Source organism: Panthera tigris, chromosome D2, assembly GCF_018350195.1.
Source record: "Panthera tigris isolate Pti1 chromosome D2, P.tigris_Pti1_mat1.1, whole genome shotgun sequence".
NCBI classification, from domain to species: Eukaryota; Metazoa; Chordata; class Mammalia; order Carnivora; family Felidae; genus Panthera; species Panthera tigris.
Window position 1 is genome coordinate 45,543,042 of NC_056670.1, and position 23,778 is coordinate 45,566,819.

The 23,778-nt window shown below is 38.2% G+C and overlaps 1 protein-coding gene across 5 annotated transcripts in view; it reads left to right on the forward strand.

The window, feature by feature from the left end:
• Window positions 1–217: 217 nt before the first annotated feature.
• The window catches only part of MAPK8 (mitogen-activated protein kinase 8), a 97,231-nt gene continuing 73,670 nt past the window's right edge, over window positions 218–23,778 (forward strand). For 3 of the 5 annotated variants that reach the window (XM_042961236.1, XM_042961235.1, XM_042961238.1), the window contains exons 1-2: window positions 218–361; window positions 1,721–1,874. The gene's annotated coding sequence lies outside the window, so the exon portion shown is untranslated. The remainder of the gene's footprint in view (window positions 362–1,720; window positions 1,875–23,778) is intronic. The other 2 variants (XM_042961241.1, XM_042961237.1) reach the window with 2 other exon arrangements.

Genomic DNA, 23,778 nt, shown 5'->3' on the forward strand with positions numbered 1-23,778 from the left:
CTCACACTTGGCCCTCAAAAGCTCTCCCCGCAGCTCCGCCTCCAGGCGACCTCCGCAAGTCCTCCCGGCCCCTATAGTAGCCCCGCCCCAGACTTCGAGCCCCGCCCCCGCAATCCGGGCCCCGAGGCTGCCCCGCCCCAAGAGCCGTTTGCCTGGCGCGGGGGTGGGGCCCTGCGCGATGACGTGGGCGGGCGTGCGCGGTGACGGCCCGCGTCCCTGTTACTCAGCGGAGCGGCCGAGGCCGGACGACGCGGCCGGGAACGCAGAGCCGCGAGCAGCCCTGGGTAACGGCCGTGGCGAGCGCCTGGACGGCGCCAGTCCCGCCGGCGGGCTTTCCTGTCGCCGTTCGCTGCGTTGCGGGGTGAGTGCGGCGGGTGCCGCAGGGCCGGGGCGGCCGGCGGCCCCGCCGTGTTTATGTTATTGTGCCGCCGCCACCGCCGCCGCCTTCTCCTCAGCCTTGACCCCCTCCCGGGAGTGGGGGGCGGGAGCGCGCGCCGGCTGGGGGCGCGCGGCGGGCGGGGGCGGCGCGGGAACAATAGGGGCTGGGGAGGCTGGGGCCGGCCAGGGGGCGTGGGGCTGCGAGACCCGGCGCGCCCAGGCCGTCAGCCCCCGGCCCGCCACTCCAGTTCCACCCGTCAGTCCTCGCGCGCCCTCCTCGCACGGGTCCCGCATCCGCGTCGGGAGGGGAAAATGGAGCGGGGCGGGGGGGGAGGGGGAAGCGGCGGGCGGCAAGTTCTGAAACACTTCGAGGAAGGTCCGGACGGAGGCGCCTGGGCGGCCCGCCGCGCCCTGGCTGCCTCTCCCGGCGATGGGGAGATGAGAGCGCTCCTCCGGTTGCCGGGTCCGGACGCCTTCCTGGCGCCCACGGGGTCCGTGGTTTGTTTCTCGGTGGTTTCTTTGTGCTAAGGCTCTGGGCGAACACAGGCAGCAGCTTCGAAAAAGGCTGGGGTGGCTTTCAGCGCTGGGCTGTGAGGGGGAGCCCGGCCCGCGACTTGCGTGGAAGGTGTCCATCACGCTGTGAGCGAGCTTAAGTGGTCAGCGGGCATTTCTCTTGAGGGTCACTCGGCGGTGACCTTTTGACTTTTTCACCCCACCCTCTCCTCTCTTTGTCTTGCCCTTGTGTTCCCAATCCTTAGATGGTAGGATCAAGTCCGGTTTAGAGTATTGCGATGAACGCTTTTGATTTTTATTTCTGAGAGTTCCCTATCAGATGTTTACTGTGAACTTAATAACATGTTGACTGCATGGTATCAGTGTTCAGTGGTTACTATTTTTACCTCTGAAATTCAGTAGTCTTCGGTAGAATTCTGGTCTGTCAGTCCATTGTGTTTGGAGACAAGCATCCAGCAAGTACCTTCTTGACAATTAGAACATCTGTTTATTTCATTCATTCATTCAGCAACTGTTCAGTACTGTACTCGGAGAGTTTGAAGGTAAAGGGAAATATCTTTTAATGGAAGAGGATGCTTTGAAATATAGATATGCCTTTAAATGATACAGTTATGTAAGTGATGAGTGTTAAAAAAGGTATTAGTTATACTCTCGGTCATTTCACTATTTTTTTTTAGTAGTACAATCTGGAACTTAGAGTGCAGTGTTGTATTAGGAAGTTGAGTTAGGAAGTTGGTCTAAATGTACAACAGCTTTATTTATTTCCAAATCTAACTTTTTAGTCTTAACAGCCTTACAGTCTTACAGTCATTTGTAATGTCTATCTCAGATTTTCCTGCTGTGGGTTAACCTAGGAGGTCAGATGCTCTAAGTGAACATGTTTAGTGCTGTGCCTGACAAAAGCAAGCAAGAAATCAAAATGGGACCTCCTTGAGGACAGGCCTGTCTTGCATCTGTGTCTCCAGCACCTAGCCTGGAATATAGTAAGTGTTCAATAAAAGTCTGATTGATGAAAAGCTCTTTACAGTTAATAAGATTTAAAGTCCAGTGTTTATCAATTTCAGTATCAATTTTTTTCTATCCCTTCTAAACCATTTGCTATCCTAAAATAAAACCTCGTCTAAAATGTTTTTTTTTTTTAAATATGTGTATCATGCACAGACAGTGATGTTTCAATAGGAGTCTAAAAATGATTGCATTTGTCTTTTGGTGACTATTGCTTTTGAAGTTTCTGATGACTAAGCAGAAAAGCTAGGATATGGGAAATAGGCTACCTAAAAGTTTTATTAGAAATGTTTAATTTCTAGGAGTGCCTGGTTGGCTCAGTTGGTTAAAGCATCTGACTTCAGCCCAGGTCGTGATCTCACAGTTTGCGAGTTCGAGTCGGGCTCTGTGCTGACAGCTCAGAGCCTGCTTCAGATTCAGTGTCTCCCTCTTGCTCTGCCCCTCCCTCGCTCATGCTCTGTCTCTCTGTCAAGAATAAATAAACATTTAAAAAAAAAAAAAACTAAAAAAAAGAAATGTTTAACTTCTAATAGCATTTTTAGAAATATTTAATTTAAAATTCTATCTTGGTGAAGCATATGGGCCTAAAACTCCAAATAATACCGATTTATCCCAAGTTACATCTTTTTTCCCCACTCACTGCTTAATAAATTTTAGCATTTGTTTTGGATATGAGCGAATTTGAGGTGAGCCCATTAATATCTGATGTAGAGTACAAATAAAAAGGCAATGATACTTTATTAAGATAAGGAATGAAAATCTTGAGATCCCAAACTTTCATTGCTTTGCCTAGTATGTCAGATTTCAGTAAGGTTTACTGATACAATCCTTTGGCAGTACCTCACTGTCAGGTTACATGTCAAACCAGTTTATTTTGTTTTGTTTTTGAAATTCTTTTGTTTTTTAAAATCACAGCTTTATTGAGATACAATTCACATACCATAGGACTTACCATTTAGAGTGTGCATCAGTGGTTTTTAGTGTATTCACAAAGTTTTGCATTGGTCACTATCTAATTCCAGAACATTTTCATCACCCCAAGAATAAACCCTGTACCCATTAGTAGTCATTCCTCATTCTACTCTAAATTATGTTAAAAGGAAGAGATAGCACTGAAATGGGCTCTCCTTAAGTGTCCCGGAACAGTTGGAAACTATAGCCTTTAAATTCCTTTAGATCCTGGGAGAAAGGCCACTTGGGAAGGCAATTAAAGAATAAATTCCACCCAAATTAATGATGTTAGAATATTAACTCAATGCCTAATATTATGGAAATGACCTTGTGAAGATTCTCAAGTGAAACAACTTGAAATTATTTAAGTGATTATCCTAGTGGCAGTTGAAGAAGTTGTAGAATAGAAGTCTGGTTCATGTTGTCTACGGCCATACCACCCTGAATGCGCCCGATCTCGTCTGATCTCGGAAGCTAAGCAGGGTCGGGCCTGGTTAGAACTTGGATGGGAAGTCTGGTTCATGTTAGTCTGATTTGTCTGTGAAGTGAATTTGGACACATTTGAATCGACCAGGTAGTTTAGATGCTGTGTTGCAAATACAGAAGTATCAAATAATGTCTGACATGAAAGTGCCAGCTCTCTAGAGGTCTCTGGTCAAGTCAATGGTATAGGTAGTAGCCTTTCTGATTCATGTAGTGCAAGGAAGTTATTATAGCCACATAACTCTAGGTATGAATCATTTGCCTATTTCAGTGAGCTGTGATGCTTGTCTTAGTCATAAGCTCTTACATGAACATTTAGAAAATTTGTCTTACTCTTATGCAGATTAACTTGAACTCTGATTTAAGAAATGAGTTCTGAGTCAACAGACTTTACTACCTAAAAGATGACAGGAGTATTGAAATAAGAGCTGTCCTATCATTCAGGGCAGTAGGTGAAACTAGACCTGTCCAGGAATCAAACTTGGGTTCACTTCTCAGTTCTGTCTTCTGGGCTTTGTCATTGAGTTCTAGAGCCATAGAAAAGTTGCTTAGCTTCTTTGGATTTAGAACTATAAACTGAAGCTGTTGGAACTCTTTTTTGATAGAAATGTTACCAGATAGGTTTTTCTTCAGAAAACATGCTAGGACGGAAAGAGTCCTTGGGTGATAATCAGAATCCTGTGTCAAGAACAGCAGTGAAACTTAGACTTTTGTAATTTTCAGAAGCAGAGAAAATTGTTAAGTCAAATATTTTCTGTAATATCCATTCTTTTAGAAAAAAAGCTTCACAGTAACCTAAGAGTTTTTGAATGATAGATTTTATTCATTTTACAGCACCATGCTTACTAATGAGACTTCATTACTCTCAGAGGGTTAGTGGAAGATGTGAAAATGAAGAGTTTATTAGCCTTAAGAAGCTTATGATCAGACATGGGACTAAAGGCATATCTAAACAGTAAATTTATGTTCTTTTAAAAGATTTATGAGAGCTTTCCCCAAACAAAAGCCTGCCCCGAATATCTGGACTGGCTAAATTTCATTGAAATCTGTTTTTTAAATTATATGCGAATATGTAAGAAAACTTACTAGCCGCCATTCTTTTTCAGGGTGGTGGATTATATCATAAATATAGCTAATGTGGTGTTAATACATGTCTGTCTCCTGATACCCTGTCTCCTGATACATCAGGTTTGGTTAAAATCTGCCAATTCTTTAGAAAGTTAAGGAGCCCAAACTTAATAGTGGTTGTTAACATGGGCTTTAGGGTCATCTCTGAGTTCACATTCATGCTCCAAATCTAATTATATGGCCAGGTTAGTTAAGGGTATATAACATCTTTGGGCTTGTTTTATTATTTGTCAAATGAGAGTAATAATAGCACATAATCTCATAGGGCTATAAAATTTAAGGTACTGTATGTGAAGTGCTTGACACTAATATAGTACCTGGAATACTAGATAAAAGTATTCAGGAAATTTTAGCTATTATTAACACTTAAGATTTTTAACTTGGAACAAATGCAAAATGCCAAGTAAATTAAAAACTAATTTCATGTACAGTAAACATTTGAATTCTCCAAAGTGCCAGTTGTTTTCTGCTGCATCTTTGGGGTTTGTTTAAAATTGGATTGTGTTAGTATCTAATCTGAATTGACTGAAATGATTTAACATTTGTACCAATAATCCTCTCTGCTTTAAAATTTAGAAACGTTCCAGAAACAAATATTAAAAGAAAATTATTTGCCACATTCTCTGATACAAAGTTATTTTGCCGTGTTTACCTTTACCACTGCAGAGAATTGTCCAAGCTTTCCTAGGTTGATTTTGACAGATTTCTAAAAGAATGGCAATCCAGGAACTGGGAATAGCTGTATCATGTACCCGTATTTGAAGCAAATGGAATACTGTTATATCTTTAATCTTAATTTTGACTCTGAAGATTGCAGATTTGTCAGAGACCGGGTAACCACAACAGTTCATTAAGCATTTTCTAGAGGTCTCTAGAAAAACGAGGGAAATTATTTATAAGTGGCATCTGGAAATATTTTCCCTGTGTTTTTCTGTTTTCTGTGTAGTGTTTCTGTGGTTATATTGGTACATCAAATTTCTTGCTCCTTCTTGAAGACAGCAACTATGAAATGATGTTAGTATTCATTGAGAAACCATCCACACCAATCCAGGAATTAGGTGATGTGGGGGCAACAGGAAGTAGAAGTTAGTCTTTCCTTTCAGTGAGTATAACTTGATGGGAAATAAGGACAAACATAAGTACGTTTATGTCCTAATTCAAGGAACCAGATATTGTTAGGCATTTCATTGGGAATTTCTTTCATCTTGAGGCCTGAGTGCTGGATGGTGGAGCATTTGGCGACTTCCAAACCATACATGTCTTACCTTGCCTTTTAAAATATACTTACTAGGGGCACCTGGGTGACTCAGTAGGTTGTGTCTGACTCTTGATTTTGGCACAGGTCATGATCTCACAGTTTTGTGGTGCCTGCTTGGGATTCTCTCCTCTCCCCTGCCCCTCCCCCACATGCTTTCTTTCTCTCTCTCTCTCTCTCTCTCTCTCAAAATAAATAAACTTTATTAAAAAAATAAAGTAAAATATACTCACTAGATAAACCGCAAAAAGCAAGATGTCTTCTTCCCTAATTTCTGGTTAAAGTTGTGACATGGTACAGATAAGTCAAAATGTAAATCATGAGAAAAGACAAACTTTATAGTCATCTCAAACGCATTTTGGAGCACAATAGGATATTAAAAGAAGTATATGAAAAGCAGATAGAAAAGATGCTATTCACATATTAACCAGAATCCTCAAACTCTGCAGTATTGAAGCTCTGAAGACTTAAAGCTAGATTTACGCTAGGAGCATTTTTCTTAAATTTTTCTCAGAGAAGTATGGGTTTCACTGCTTCCTGTTGCTGAGGGGCTCAAGCCCCAACATATTTTTAGGGTCACTAGGAAAGAAAAGAGCCAAGCACACCGCCTTTGCTTGGCATGAGACATTAACACATCAGGAACTTGCTGTTTTCTAAAAGCTGTTAATGGGAATGGATATTCACCCTTCTCTGACTTGCTCTTTACAGAGTGAATCGCAGCTGCCATAAGGGTCAACCAAAAATGAAATAAAGGAAAGCCATCACTGTATAGATTTCTCTGTGACTTAAGAAAGGGTTACTTTTTAGTCAAAACAAAAACCAAAGCATCTGGCTGAGAATTAAAAAAGTTTTAGTAATTTTATTTATATTTTGACTAAGTAACTTATTCATTTTGATTCAGAATTCCAAAGATTGAGAAAGATATAGTAAAAAATATCCTTCCCATTCTCTTCCTCCACATGGAAACAGTGTTAAGTTTCCTGTGAATCCCTGTAAAGAAGTTAATGTATGTGCAAGTAAATACACAATTACTTGTCCAAAACCCTGGATCCAGATGCATTTCAGAATTAGTTGTTTTTTGGTGTTTTTTTTTGGGGGGGGGGGGTTGCTGCAGAAAGGTAATGTAGTGCATCTACCATTTCATCAAAATCCCTAGTGGAGGGGGGGAAGTGTGTAGCGTCCTGTAATTAAATGTTAATATTTCTGTTCAAAAGCGTAAATAGTACACTAAAGATAAATAAAGATTATAAAGTCTTATGGAAATTTTTGTCAGATTTTGACACCAAGTAGGTTTGTACTAAGCTTATAAAAAACTTATTTTTCTGAGCTTGACAGATTTCAGGATTGCCAATGAGGAATTGTGTGTCTTACATATGTAATGTATGTCCTCTGACTTCACCTCCTTATTCATTGAGTTGTTGCATACTTTGCACAGTATCCTTTATCTTTTATTTTTAACTTAACAATATAGTTTAGAGATGATTTCCTATTAATCACATCAGTATGTAAATACCAAATTTATTTTATTTTTTAAACACCTTCACAATGTGTCATTTGTCTTAGCTTGGACAGCTATAACAAAATATCATAGACTGGGTGGCTTAAACAATAGGCATTCTAGTTCTAAGAGGCTGGGAAGTGCAAGATCAAGGTGTTCAGAGATTTGGTTCCTGGTGAGGACTCTTCCTGGCTTGCAGATGTCACCTCATTGTGTCCTCACTTGGAGAGAGGGAGTGTCTGCTTTCTCTTCCTGTTTTTATGATAGTGATCCCATCATTGAGGTCCTATCTTCACAAGCTCGTACAGTACTAATTACCTCCCAAAGTTCCAAAGGGGACACAAATTCACATCATAACACCATTTTACAGGTGTAACATTGATTTAACTAGCCCCTTTTTTGATGTACATCTAAGTTGTTTTAGGTTGTTCTTTTGCTGTCAAAAGCCACGGTCATGTGGATTACCTTAAATATACATCATTTAACACTTGCATAGAAATGTGTAGGATACATATCCAGAAGTGGAATTGCTAGATCAGAACGTATGTGCCTTTCTAAATTTGACAGACATTGCCAAAATAACATTTGTAGAAGTTGTTCCAACTTGCGTTTCACCAGCCCTGCCATTATGAGAGACATTAAACATATTTGTACTTTTAAGGGCTGTTTATAGTTTCTTTATTGTGAACTGTCCATATCCTTGCCTATTTTTATATCACTTTGTTACTCATCTTTTTAGATTTGTAGAATTTATTTTTATATTAGGGAAAATAGCTCTATGCTAATTTTTGGAAATATTTTTCCTAATTTGCTCTTCACTTTTTGGTTTCTTTATGGTGATTTTATCATTCTGAATTTTTTTCCCCAATAGTTAAAATGCTTACCAATCTTTACTGACTTCTAAATTGCATGTTATGGTTAGAAAGTCTTTTGCTAAGCTAAAGACTATGCAAGAATTCTCAAATGTTATTTTTCTAGAACTTTTATGGTTTCTTTGTTCTTTTCTCACTCTCTTTTTGTACTTTTAATTCTTTTACTTATTTGGAATTTATTCTGGAGTAAGATCTGATACATAGGTCCAACCTTATTTCTGTTACCACATAACCATCCAGTTGTCCCAACATGATTTATTGAATAACAGTTTTTGTCTTACAGATTTGAAATGCCACCTTTATAATTTACTGGATTTCCATGTGTATTTGGGACCATTTCTGGTCCACTGACCTATCTGCCCATTTGGGAACCAAACCATCCTGTTTTAATTATTGTATTTTATACTATGTTTTCTGTTAGGGCTAATTCCCTTTCTTCTTCAAAATCTTTTCTGACGTCCATCTTGTTTATATGAAATTTTGCAATCAGTCCATTTAGTTTAGTTACCATTTCTGTTGGGATGACTTGATTTTTTTATTTTATGAAGGTAAAATTTGCAGTAAGATGCACAGTCCTTAAATGTATAGCCCAGTGAATTTTGCCTATGTATATATTCTGTGCAACACCCAGATCGAGATCTGGAACATTACCATTACCCAGAAAGTTTTCTTACGCTCTTTTCAAGTTAATATCTCCTCCTGTGCACCACCCCTCCCACCTTAACTTCTATCACATAGATTCACTTTGTGTTTAGGGTTTTCTTCATATTTATTGGCAGCTTTATGAAAGTGTTGTGTCTCTCTATCCAAGAATATGGAAAACCTTAATCTTTTCATTTCTTCAAGTCCCTTTTTGGGTTCCTAATAGCATTTTTAGGTTCTTTGCTATTAATTTTTTTTCTTTCTTTTCTCTGTTAGAAATGGCATCTTTCATTTTATCTTCTACCTGATTGTATATATAAGAAAGCTGTTTATTTTGCTCATTAATTAATAATTTGTATATTTAATAATAATTTGTATGTTAAACTCCCTTTTAAAACTTGTAATTTGTAGTAATTCTGTAGTTGAAATTTTTATTATCAGGTATAAACCATGTATCCTTTTTTACTTTCTCCAGGTTTACCTCCTCTCTCCCAACTTTTAGTGATTTTTAAACATAGTTTTCTTCCACAGTGTATAAAACAAAGATCAAAATATCTGTATACCTGTTGAGTATTTAAAGGATGTGAGTGGTGAAATTCAGGAGGGATTATGAGAGTAATTAGGGCAATGTGTAGTTTTTTAACATTAACATTAAATAGACTTGAATCATGGTTTCCAAAACGTCAAGTAGACAAGCTAGTGATGATTTGACAGTGAATGCAGAATTAGTAAATAACTTTTTTGTCTCTTATTTGGTAATACTTATAGATAGTTTTCTATGTACATAGCACCCAGAGGCAGTTTCTGGAAGTATAACTTAGTCTGCTGTCTGGAAACATATAATCAAAGTGGAGAGTCAAGCTATATAGAAGTGAGCAGCAAATGAATGTGGAGAGGAAGGACTTAGAAAAATGATGCTGGCAAAAATCTGCAAGACTGGAAAGCATGGAGGTGGAGGAATGAGTAGAAGGAGTGGGTTTGATTTGACTATTGGGCTTGAGGTATCTCATCCTTGTGAAATTATGTCGTGGTTGAAGATATTTGGCTGAAATTCAATTCAATTTAATTGTTTAATGGAGATTTCATAGTTGGGTTTGTATCTTTCCACCTCTCCCTGCCCCACAAAAATCTGAGGTGATTTACTCCTCCAGGACTCACACACTGTTGAATAAGCAGATAGAAATAAATAATCAAAACCGAGGGAAAACAAGAATCCAGAATGTTCTAATAATAGCTAATACTTATTCAATACTTATCATATACCAAGCACTGTTCTAGTGCTTTACCTATGTTAAAGTGTTTGAACATCACACAACAGCCCTATGAGGTAGACTCTGTTCAGTGTTTTTTCCCATTTTATAGATGAGGAAGCAGGCACAGAAAGATTATGTGGGAAATTGCTGGTGACGTTGATGAGTTTTATTGAAGTGAAGAGAAAGAAACCAAATTGAAATCAGTCAAAATACATTGAATGAAAAGTTTTTTTAAGAGTAAATGAGAAATGAGCAAATGCAGGTATAGTATATGCAGAAAACTTTTTAAAGATTAGCCATGAATTGAAACAGAAGAGTGAATGGGTAGGTAAAGTAAAATATAGGGTCTAGTGAATGAAAAAGAGAATATACAGGAAAAGGAATGGAGAGCATGAGTAGAGAGATTGGTCTTTGTTAGAGGTCTTCCATCAAAGAGGAGGAAATGCAGAAAAATTGTGTGCCCTTGTAAGAAGTTTGGTGGTTAGAAGATGAAAGCTTATCCTTCTTGTGTTCAGCCTTTATCTTCTGTCCTGGTTTCAGTTTTCTCAGTGAAGTATGAGTTTGGTATGGGCAAGAGGGGGAAGGGAGTGTGGGAAGTTTTAAGCAGTTTGCCAGGAAGTATTGATTAATTATCCTTTTAAGGTTTGAAATCTTGAATTTAAAGTGATATTAGTCAGCCTGGTTTTGTGATCTCCCCCGCCCCCCCGCTGGCATTATTTAACTGGTTAGATACAAACACGGATAGGCAGATCAACTTCTGGGGTGAGGTTTTGCTAGGTGTATCAGATTTCTAAAGAGAGAGCATCAGTAGCAGATATTTATATATAAAGAAATTTCAAGGAATTTGCTTACACAGTTGGAGGCTGGCAGGTTGGAAATCTGTAGGGCAGGCTAGCAGGAAACTCTTGGGCAAGAGTTGATGCTACAGACCTGAAGTAGAATTTCCTCTTTCTCAGGAAAACCTCAGTTTGTCCCTTAAGACATTTCATCAGATTGGATGAGGCTCACCCACATTATTGAGGATAATCTCCTTTACCTAAAGTCAACTGACTGTGGATGTTAGCAACATCTGCAAAATGTCGTCATAGCAACACTTAGATTTGTGTTTGATTGAATAACAGGACTGCCGCACAACCAAAGTGACACATAAAACTAGGTCACTATAAAATAAGGAAAAAGGAAGGGACAAGGAAAATAAGGGCTTTTTAAAGGGAGTGCTTACAGGAGTGGTGATGAATCGTGAACTCTTAACTGGACAAGAAAAGGAGGTGAAATCAGAATGGATAGTAAGGAAGTGGTAGCATTAATGTATTGGAAATTTCAATTAGAATTGTTGGGGGTGGGTGGGACTGGGTAAAGTAATGAACTAGAAGGATTGAGTGTGTTGGTCAGAGTGGGATGCTTGAAATAGAGATTTAACAGGTATAATCGTTTCTGGCAATGATAATACCCAGGATGCTTTGGAAAATGGACTGCTAAAGTGGGATTGAATGAAAAGTCTGTGGAAATGAGGACGCCAATGAATTAAAGAGGCTGAGGTATTAAAGGGGTCAGTCAGTCTGCATGAATGGTGGTCAGTAGGTGGTGACGGCAGTAAGGATACTGTGAACGAGTTGCCAACATCCTTAATCAGTGGAGAAGAAATGGAAGGAGGGTAGATGATAATGAGGAATGGTAAACGTATAATCAGCTAAGTTTGTCACAAACTAGGAATTTCAGCCCAGTGAAGGGCTGAGGAGAGATGACGGATTCGGTAAAATGGCGGATGTACACAACCTCCATTGTACATGTACATGGAGGATGTGGCAGTTAAGAACTCAGAGAAGATGACCAGGAAGAGTTGGACTTTTTCTGGGACATGAAGCATGAATGAGATTGGTCCTGATAATAGGAGATGTGGGCATCAGTTCTACTGTTAGAGGACTCTATGGCAGTGTATCTCAAGTTGCCAGTCATGACCCATTAATGGAGAATGAATTTAGGAGGTCACAACTAATGTTGTGGTTTTAAATGAAACAGAATAGAAAATATCACAGAGTAATATCACAAGTAATAAGGGGCTAAGAATTTTTTAACAACTTCACTGAGATTTAATTTATACGCCATTACAATTCACCTATTTCAAATATACAAGTTAAAAAAAAATTCTTCTTGTTATTCATGGAATAATACTGCCATCACCACAGCCTAATTTTAGAACATATTTGTCACTCTGAAAATTCCATACTTAGGGCGCCTGTGTGGCTCCGTTGGTTGAGTGTCTGACTTTTGATTTTGGCTCAGGTCATGATTTCACAGTGGTGAGATGGAACCCTGCATCCTGCAGTTCTTGCCCTGGGCATGGAGCCTCTTTAAGATTCTCTCTCTCACTCTCCCTCTGCCCCTCCTTGCTCTCTCAAAAACAAAAACTAAAAACAAATCCCAAAACACCAAACACCTTAATTTTTATTCTATATCCAAGTTTCTTCTGTTGTCCATTTTGTAGGTAGGTTTCTCAAACCAGGATTCAATCAAAGTTCATGTGTTACATTTGTTGTTGCCTTAGACACTTTTAATCCGTGCCCCTCCCACCTCCCACCCCGCTCTGTGGAGTATACATTCCAAGACCCCCAATGGATGCCTGAAACTGCAGGTAGTACCAAACCCTACTTTTTCCTATACATATATATCTGTAATAAAGCTTAATTTGTAAATTAGGCCCAGCAAGAGATTAATAACAATAATAATAAAATAGTTCATAACTATATATTATAATAAAGGCTATGTGAAAATTGTCCCTTCCTATATATCTTATTGTACTGTACACCCGTCTTGTGATGATGATACAATGCTTGTGTGATTCATTCACTTCATCATGAGGTGAATGATGTAGGCACTGTGATGTAGTGTTAGGCTACTATTGATCTTCTGACGGTGAGTCAGAAGGAGCATCATCTGCTTTTGGACCAGTGGTTGAAATCATGGAAAGCAAAACCTCAGATAAGGGGAGACTACTGTACTACATTTGTCCTACCTCCACTTGCTCTCCCCATGGTCCTGGCTTCTGGAAGAGATCAGGACAGTTGTCTTACAGAATGTTTCACATTCTGAATTTGTCTGATTGTTTCCTTGTGGTATTTAATTTGTATCTGCAGCCACTGTGTTTCCTAAAAATAGAAGGTTGGGTCTAAATGCTGGATTATATTTAGATTTTTTAGCTTAGATGCTCTTGTGTACATTGTATTCATTCATAATATAAGGCATATAACACCGGGTTTTGTATGCCTAAAGTGTGATCATTTGGTTAAAGTGGTATTTTATAGATCCATCCATTATAAAGATGTTTTTTCCCCCTCTTTGCAATTAGCAGCTGATCAGAGGCAGTAGTTTGGTTCACCGAGAAAATTCTGTCTCCCAGAAGCTTTTTGCTTGATGTTTTTAAAGCCTTTCGTTGTCTAAATCAGTTATTTCAGGGGCGCCTGGGTGGCTCAGTAGGTTGTCTGACTTTGGTCGGGTCATGATCTCAAGGTTTGTGACTTTGAGCACTGTGTCAGGGCTTTGTGCTGACAGCTTGGAGCCTGGAGCCTGCTTCGGATTCTGTGTCTCCCTCTCTGCCCCCACTTGTGCTCTGTCTCTCTGTTTCTCTCTCTAAAATAAATAAACATTAAAAATTTTTAAATCAGTTATTTCATTTGGACTCACAAAATGTTTCTATTCTGGATCTGTTAGCCAGCTGTCCTCCATTAAAAAGACTTTTCCCTTGTCAACTAGGATTGAACCACAGTTTTTTCCTAAAAAGATGAGGTAAATGTTTATTTTCCTTTGATATATCAATCTTTTAACTCTGAAAACTCCTTGAATTCTGAATTCTGAACTTGATTTCTACTCTGAAAATTAGTTATTAGTTATCTCTGATGGTGGCAAACAACTTTATTTACCTCTTTCTTTCTCTCGTTCGGTATTACAGAAATTTGTGTGAATATTACAGAGATTTCCCATATACCCTCACCCAATTTCTCCTATTAACAACATCCTCCTACATTAATATGGTACATTTATGATAATTAGTAAACTAATGTCAATATATCATTACTAACTGAAGTCCATAGTTTATTCAGCTTTCCTTAGTTTTTACCTAATGTCCTTTTTCTGTTCCAGGTATCCCATCTAGGATACCACATTCCATTTATTTGTCATGTCCCCTTAGAATCTTCTTGCCATTGGGTACTCAGACATTCCTTCAACGTTTTTGAAGGCCTTGACAGTTTTGAGGAGCACTGGTCAGGTGTTTTGTAGATTCCCCTCTGTTGGAATTTGTCTGATGTTTTTCTCATTTTTAGACTGGGATTGTGGGTTTAGGGGAAGCAGATCATAGGGGTAAAGTGCCATTTTCATTACATCATATCAAGGGTACATACTATTAACATAATTTGTAACTCTTGATGTTGGCCTTTAGCACCTGGCTGAGATAATGTTTGTAAGATTTCTCTGGTATAAAGTGACTCCACTCACCCCCCCCCCCCCCCCATTGTACTATTTGGAAGAAGTCACTATGTGCAGCTATACTTAAAGAGTGAAGAGGTATGTTTTGCCTCCTTAAGAGTGGAATACATAAATTAATTGAAATCCTTTCACATGAGAGATTTGACTCTTTTCCTCGTTTACTAATTCAGGACTTTGTATCAATATAGATTCATGATTATTTGTTTCATACTTTAGGTTGTAACCCAATAATACTAAATTATTTTCTTGCTCAAATTGTTCCAGCTTTGGCCTTCCAGTTGGTCTTCCAGTTGGCTCCTGTGTGCCTTTGACATACCTCCATCAGAGTGGGTTGTTTTTTGTTGTAGTTTGTTTTTTGAGGCCTTCTTTAGTTTCTGTCAGTACAAGGTGGTTCCAGCCCATCTTACATATTTTCTGCTCTAATCCTAAAATCAACCACTTCTCCAAGGAGCTCTATTTCCTTTCATTAGAGAATGTTGTTGGAAAATTAGAAACCAAGATCTGGGTGCTAGGTGTGCTTATTGCTACTGGGATCTAATTTCTTTTAGGTGCTCTTAGCATTCAGCAAAGAAATGAATGTGTACGTATATTAACATACACGTATATAAATATGTGTCTATACACATATCTATAAATATTTTATGTAACCATCTGTGTCTATATTAAGCTAAACGAGTTCTTACTGTCTTCAACTCTAATCCATCACCACATGGATCTTTTTGGCATTCTCCCCTTAGTGACAGTAAATTTCCTTCCATACTGAGAAACCTGCCTCCTACCATATAGGATTCATTTACTTAATTGTTTAATTCCAGTATGTATATATGCAGAGCAGTATCAGAATTATTAACCCATACCCAAAAACCAGGAGCTTTTTGTGTATTCTTTAGGAATTACTACATATATAATCACATGTACATACAAAAACAATTTTATTTTTTCTTTCACAATCTATATACCTTTTCTTTTCTTTAATTTTTAATAATTTTTTAAAAGTTTATTTAGTATTGAGAGAGAGCACAAGCTGGGGATAGGCAGAGAGAAAGGGAGACACAGAATTCGGAGCAAACTCCAGGCCCTGAGCTTTTAGCACAGACAGCTCGAGCTGTGGCTGGAACCCACAGACCGTGAGATCATGACCTGAGCCTAAGTCAGACACTTAGGACTGAGCCACCCAGGCACCCCATACCTTTTATTTTCTTTTGTTGTCTTGCTGCAATAGCTAGAATTTCTGGTATGATACTGAATAGGAGTGGTGAGAGGGGACATTTTTGTCTTGTTCCTGAACTTAAAGGGAAAGTATCCAGTTTCTCACCATTAAGTATGATATTAATTACAGAGTTTTGTTTTGTTAGATTTCTTTATCAAATCGAGGAAAATTCTCTCTATTCCTAGTTTGCTGAGAGTTTTTATCACGAATATGTGTTAGATTTTGTCAAATGCGTTTTCTTTTCCAGTGATAGGACCATAGGATTTTTCTTCTTTAGCCTGTTAACGTGGTAGGTTACATTAATAGATTTTAGAACCAGCCTTACATACCTGAAATAAATACTTCTTGGTTGTGGTGTAGAATTTTTTTTATATATTGTTGGATTCCATTGCTAATATTTTATTGAGGATTTTTATATCTGTGTTCATAAAGAATATTGCTCTGTAGTTTTCCTTTCCTGTAATGTTTTTGTCTGATTATTAGGATAATGCTGCCCTCATACAGTGAAGTAGGGAATGTTTCCTTGCTTCTGTTTTCTGGAAGACATTGTAGAGAATTAATAATTTGTATCATTCCCCCCCCCCCCAAATGTTTGGTAGAATTCATCAGTGAAACCAATTAGACTTGGTGCTGACAGTTTGGGAAGGTTAATTAATATTGATTCAGTTTCTTTAATTAGTGTACTCCTATTCAGATTATGTGTTTCTGTGTGAATTTTGGTGGGTGTTATCTTTCACAGAATTGGTCCATTTCATCTCAGTTGCCACATTTGTGAGTATAGAATTTTTCATAGTATTCTTTCACTATCCTTTTAGTGTACTTGAAATCAGTAGTGATGACCTCTCTTTCCTTTTTTATATTACTAATTTTTGTCTTCTTTCTCTCTCTTTTTTCTTGCTTAGTTTGGCTAGATTTTCTTTATATTTTCAAGAAACCAGTTTTTGTTTTTGTTGATTTGTTTTCTTTGTCTGTTCTTAGTTTTATTGCTTTCTGCTCTAGTTTTTTGTTTTTTGTTTTTCCTTCTGCTTGCTTTAAGTGTCATTATTCTTTTTGATGCTCACATTGTTCCAGATTTGGCCAGTGGGAATTTCTTGAAGTGAATGCCCTATCGTTTTGATCTGACCTGGTTGGTCATTGAGTGCTTCGTGCAGAACGAGATATCTGCGTTTCAACTTGTACTTACCCTGCCTCAGCCTGGAACACTCCATTCCTTACGAAATTGGTTTTAACCTTAATTTTACATGGTTGCTTACTTCTTTCATTTAAACTTTGAACAGGTCTGCCACAAAGGATCAGCCCTTTTGTTTTTCTTTGGTAGGCTACAGAGCAACTGAGGTATCCTGTCCATTCCTGTATTTGTTGAATTCTTCCTTGTTTCAAAAACAGAACAGGGGTGCCTGGGTGGCTCAGCCAGCCGGTTAAGCGTCTGACTTTGGCTTAGGTCACCATCTTTCAGTTTGTGAGTTCCAGCCCCGTGTTGGGCTCTGCTGACAGCTCAGAGCCTGGAGCCTGCTTCAGACTCTGTGTCTCCTTCTCTCTCTGCCCCTCACCAGCTTGCACTCTGTCTCTCTCTCTCTCTCTCTCTCAAAAATAAATAAAACATTTAAAATTTTTTTAAAAAACAGAACATTTTCTTGTTCAGTATGTATAGGCGTAATGATACTTTACATATAGCCAAACTTCTTCTATAAGTCACTGAAAGTGACTTGAACTTCAGCAGTTTGAGCTCCTGCTATGTTAAGAGATAACTGAACACACTTTCTTAAGAAGGTAGAAAATTAAGTATGCAATTTTCTGAATTACTTGATTTGGCTTTTCTGCATCTCTAGAATTGTTTCATCATTTATATTTGAAGTGTTTGAACTTTAACTTTCAAGGTTTTTGCTATTTTTTTTTTCACCAAATATTTACTGTCTGCTAGCACTTCACAATTAACCCATTTAATCCTTCTAACAACCTTTTAGGTAGATGTTATTATTCTACCCTGTCTTCCATTTTATAGATGGGGAAACTGAGGCAGGTAAAGTTAAGTAAATTGCCCAGAGTGGTGGGGCCAGAATCTGACCCAGATAATCTGTTTTAGAGTCTGAGTTTTAATCACTGCTCTGTGTGGCCTCTCCTGTGATAGTTACATGGATGAGTTGTGATTTTGCATCACATTCTCCCTTTCTCTTCCTGTTAATTATGGTGTGGTGGGTGGCACTCATATTACTGTAATGACTTGGTGTGGCATTGTAGGCACCAGTTATATAAGCAGTAGAGTTTTGAGATCCCTAATTGGAAGAATTCAGAGCCTTGTATTTCATTGCTTTGTACTATTGGCCCTTTGCTGCAATTCTTTTTGGCCAAAAGACATTTTCTTTAATAGAGATAATCTCTAAAAAGATTGCATTCTCCTTAAAAAAAAAAAAAAAAGTTTACTAAATCCATTTAGAGTATGAATTTTGAAGTACTATATTCTGTGATGATGTAAGATCAAAGGAGAGTAAGTAAAAACACTTCATAAGGTATGGAGAGCTGAATATTTGTAACAAGTTTATTGGTGTACGTAGTTTGGCCGGTACTGTATATATAGAAAGGATTATTATTTTATGAGGACATCTTACTGGAAATCTGAGATTCTTAGAATTCTAAGTTTCAGTTCTTTGCTGTGTTAACAAGGGATCCACTGCATCCCATTTTCTCTTTAATTTTCTCCTCTTTCTGTGCCTCCCTGCAGTTACTAAGGCCTGCTAGTTCCCTAAGGTTAGGAAGCACCCCTTTTGGAAAGAATGTTATCCAGTGCTAATGAGAGGAAAAGAGTAGGCATTTGTTTATTTTTTTTTAAGTTTATTTTTATTTATTTTGAGAGAGAGAGAGAGAGAGAGAGCGCGCACAAGGAGGGGAAGGGCAGAGGGAGAGAGAGAATCCTGAGCAGGCTCCCCGCTCAGTGCAGAGCCAGACGTGGGGCTCGATCCCACTGCTGTGAGATCATGACCTGAGCCGGTATCAAGAGTTGGATACTTAACCGACTTGAGCCACCCAGGTGCCCTTTTGTTTATTTTTTAAAAATTCAATGCAAATACATACAGAATATTGGGGAAAGTAAAGATAAAAAGATCAAAACTGCTCATAATCTTGCTAATAATATTTTGGTATATTTCTTTCCATATATTTTGTGTATGTGTGAGAGAGATCATTATTTATATACATGAGCTCACACATCAGGTATATGTTTATAAGGGATCCAAGAGTAGTGTTAACATGTATCAATTGGGAACTATCATGGTGATAAGTGCTTTGATCTGATTAGGAATAAAGCCTGAAAAAATAGATTTTTCTCTAAAAGAAATGTGTCCTTAATGGAGTAAGAACTTTTATAAAATAAAAGAAAATTTGTAATATTGGTTTTCATACCTTAGTCTGCTAAGGTTTATTAACATCTCTTATGTTAATATTAATATTTCTTTGACAGTAGAAAATATAGGAAGGGGTTTCAAGGGTTCCATGAAGTGAAACATTTTATAATAATGATAATAATAATAAGTTGTGGGGTGCCTAGGTGGCTCATTCAGTTAAGTGTCCAACTTCAGCTTAGGCCATGATCTCAGGGTTCGTGAGTTCCAGCCCTGTATTGGGCTCTCTGCTGTCAGCATGGAGACTGCTTAGATTCCTCAGTCCCATCTCTCTGCCCCTCTCCCAATTGTGTTCTCTCTCAAAAATAAATAAACATTAAAAAAATAATACTAAGTTGTTATTTGCCTTTTTCATGCTTGTTCTCAAGTTTTCCAGAGGCCATGTGACCAGACCTGTGATGTGGCAACAGAGTGAGTGCAGAAGCACATAAGAGAATCCAGCTGTCCGAAATTAAGCCAAAAAGAAAGGAATTTGTAAAAATGTAAAACAGAGGCAGTCTTCTCAATAGTGTTTAAAAGAAAAAATGTTTTCCAGCAAAATGCTAGTTACGTTAACATGTAATAAGTTTTATTATTATATTTAAGTAAGCTTTAAAGTTTTTAAATGGTCAATTTTAGCATCAAATGTAGTACATATTAATAGCTATAACCAATATAAATTATAAATAAAAGTTGTCTGGGATCTTCAATTTTTTTTTAAATGTTTATTTTTGAGAGAGAGAGATAGAGCACCAGCGGGGGAGGGGCAGAGAGAAAGGGAGACACAAAATCCGAAGCAGGCTTCAGGCTCTGGGATGTCAGCACAGAGCTCGATGTGGGGCTCGAACTCATGAACTGTGAGATCATGACCTGAGCTGAAGTCAGACGCTTAACCCACTGAGCCACCTAGGCACCCTTGGGATCTTCAATAATTTTAAAGAGCATATGGGGTCCTGAGACCAAAAAATTTAAGAGCTGCTGCGTTATAGGATATCAAGAAATCATTTGTTCACGTGACTGCTTATTTTATCAGAAATATCTTGGGAAGCTGCCAAGACTCACAGGGACAGGTTTAAATTTTCCAGAGTTTTAATTTTCACTTGAAACCTTGAATTTTATCATTGGCAGTAAATGCTGTCATTTGTTTTCCTTGAGGTAATTGACTGACTTTGTTCATTTTCAAGAAAATGTCTTCCAGATACCCTACTCCAAATTAATAGTTGTCAGTCATTCTTTCAAGTAAAAATGGTATTGCATAAAATTGATTATGCATAAATATGGGTTCAGTCAGGTCTGCAGATCTTCTGAATGTTGAAATATTTCAGTATATTGTTATTGTCATAGTGTCTTAGGACTCACTGGGCTATCACCAAAAACCCCATCTGTGTCAAGTATTTGAGGGCTAAGATTTATATAATTAATAATTTTGGGGAAAAATTATTAAAATTGTTATCTGGAGCCAGACTGGTTACTATAAAAAGAGAAAGGCCTCAAATTACCAATATCTAAAGTAAAAGAGGGACATGACAACATATCCTGCAGACAAAGGGAATATTATCAACAATATATACTAATAATTAAACAACTTAGATGGAATGGAAAAACTCTTTTTAAAGACATGCATTACCCAGATTGACACTACAAGAAAGCAGTGTATTTATTACAAAAAAATTGATTTTGTAATGAAAAAGTTTCACCTGGGCTCTTTGGCATCACAAAGGAACACTAATTCAATGGGGCCACTACTCCTAAAGCTGTGATTCTCCCAATTATTTAGTCTTGAAATGTCTTTATGTCTTTATGTTCTTAAAAATGATTGAGGATCTCAAAGAGATTGCCTTTATATGAACTATAGGTATCAAAGTTTACCTTATTAGAAAACTAAAATTAACTTTAAGAAGTTTGTTTATTTACAAAATGATAAACCAATTACAAGTTAACATGAATAGCTTTCTTTTTAACATGAATAATGTTTTTGTGAAAAACAACTATTTTCCAGAAGAAAAATAGTATTTGTTATGAAATCACCGTCTTTTAGCCTCTGGAAAATGCCTGTACATTTGTGAATGAGATTGAAAAATATAAATGATTTGCATTTCTAGATTGACATTTGTGTCAGTGTCAAAACTTTAAAGTTGTAGTTTCCTTGTCTCGACTCGCGCAGTTTCAGAGAAGCCTGTGGTCATTTTTATCCCTGTTTCTATGTGAATTCTGGGAATTGTTCATCTTAACAGTTCCCTGTACCTCACTTGGGGAGTTTGCCTTGGGCATGTATAGATTAGTATTCAGCCAAAGACACAAGAGGACCCCATGGTGATTTCTGGAGTTCTTTCTGCTCTGAGTTACCTCCCTTCTTTCTACTCCACCCTCAAGATTCTAGATACCTTTGCCTTCCTGATGTGGCTTCTCAACTCAGTGAAGCTGCTGTGCTGTGTAGTGTGGCCTGTTCCACACAGTGGTCTGGAAGGGGCCCCCAGGCAGAACGGTAGGACAGTTAGAGGGTTTACTTAACTTTGTTTTCCTTTTCTTGGGAGGTTGCAGACCTAATCTCTGTCCAGTGTCTGATAACAGTGTTGTATTTTCTCTACTTTTTAGTTACTGAAAGTGGGTAAATCTGATGCTAGTACTCAAGCAAGCCAGACACAGAAATCAGCTTTATTAATATGTATTTTTAGAGCTGCTTTAAGAACTTTTTTTTTTTTTTTTTAACGTTTATTTTTGAGAGAGCACAAACAGAGGAGGGGCAGAGAGAGAGGGAGACACAGATCTGAAGCAGGCTTCAGGCTATGAGCTGTCAGCACAGAGCCCAACTCTGTGAGCTGTGAGCCCAACTCTCTGGGCTCGAGCTATGAGATCATGACCTGAGCCAATGTTAGGTGCTCAACCGACTGAACCACCCAGGCACCCCAAGAATGATTGTTTTAAAAGAACTGAATCATATTTAATATAAATATTTAATATTTATAAATATCCATGTTTAATATAAAATGGATAATACTGGACAATGAAATATTTTTTTCTTTAGGAAGCTCTAAATATCTGTTACCTGGGTTAAAACATACTACAGGTCCCCACCCCCCTAATCTGAAAGAACATTCCTATTTCACCTTTAGTATGCTAAAATGATGTTAAGCAAAGAAGCAATCGCCGTTAGTGTATTGGAACAATTTTTTGAGCATTCCCAGACCCCAACATAACTTCTCTCAGGCTTTTCTGATACCTTAGGACACGGCTTGCTAGTAAATGCACAGAATAATTAAGCTAATGCACACATGCTCACAGGCAGAGTTCAAGGCTATGGTGGTTTGGTACTAAGATACTGAGTGTAGTTCCTGGGAAGGAGCTTGGCAGTGCACTCTTCCTGCTTGGAGTGTGCACTGCCTTTATAATGGCTTGCTGCAATAGGGGCACTTGTACCCCAATGTTTACAGCAGCACTCTCAACAATAGCCAAATTATGGAAAGAGCCTAAATGTCCATCAACTGATGAATGGATAAAAAAATTGTGGTTTATATACACAATGGAGTATTACGTGGCAATGAGAAAGAATGCAATATGGCCCTTTGTAGCAACGTGGATGGAACTGGAGAGTGTTATGCTAAGTGAAATAAGCCATACAGAGAAAGATACCATATGGTTTCACTCTTATATGGATCCTGAGAAACTTAACAGAAACCCATAGGGGAGGGAAAGGGGAAAAAAAAAAAAAAAAGAGGTTAGAGTGGAAGAGAGCCAAAGCATAAGGGACTCTTAAAAACTGAGAACAAACTGAGGGTTGATGGGGGGTGGGAGGGAGGGGGGGTGGGTGATGGGTATTGAGGAGGGCACCTTTTGGGATGAGCACTGGGTGTTATATGGAAACCAATTTGACAATAAACTTCATATATTGAAAAAAAATAATGGCTTGCTGCAAAACAAGTGCTGAGTGCTATTTTTGTTTTTTGCCTCTTTTTTGTAAAAATGGAGATCATTGGATTTCTTTTGATTAGTGAAAACAGGTACTAATGTAGGTAGGTCTTTTCTAAAAGTGAATTGGCATAATGTAAACTTTAAAAAAGCATAGATACATGTAATAGCCTCAGTAACTAATTGTAAAAAGTGTAGGAGACTTCCAGGACACCCATATTTGAATCAAAAAATTTCAGTTTTCATTTATTTATCAAATATTATTTGGTGTTTCCTAAATACCAAAGCAGACACTCTGCTTAGGCTTTCAGGATATAGAGTGAAGAAAATAAAATAAGCATTCCCTGACATCTTGGAGCTCATAGTCTAGTGGAGAATAGCATTAATCACAAAACTAAGTGAACAATTAGAACTCTGATAAATGCAGTAAAGAGAACTTGGTGTCATGGAAGCATATAAAGACACCCAGTTTAGATTGGAGAGTGAGGGAAAGCCCACCTGAGAAGTTTGCAGCTGAGCTGAAATCTGAGATTTGAAGGGTGTGCAGATGCTCCTCAATTGTGAGGGAAGGAAGTAGGTTGAGTAGAACTTGGACAGAGCAGTGTAGGCTGAGAGAATGCATATGCAGAAGCTATCAGGAGAGAGCCTTACATATTCCAAGGAATGAGGGAAGGCTAATATGGTGATTGAAAGGCAGAATATCATTTGCTGAGACAAGGAACACTGGAGGAAGGACCAGATTTAGTTTTTAGAAGAACCGGGTTTTGGTTGTTGAACTGGAGGTGCTTTTGGAACATCCAAATGGAAATATCATGTAGGCGGTTAGAT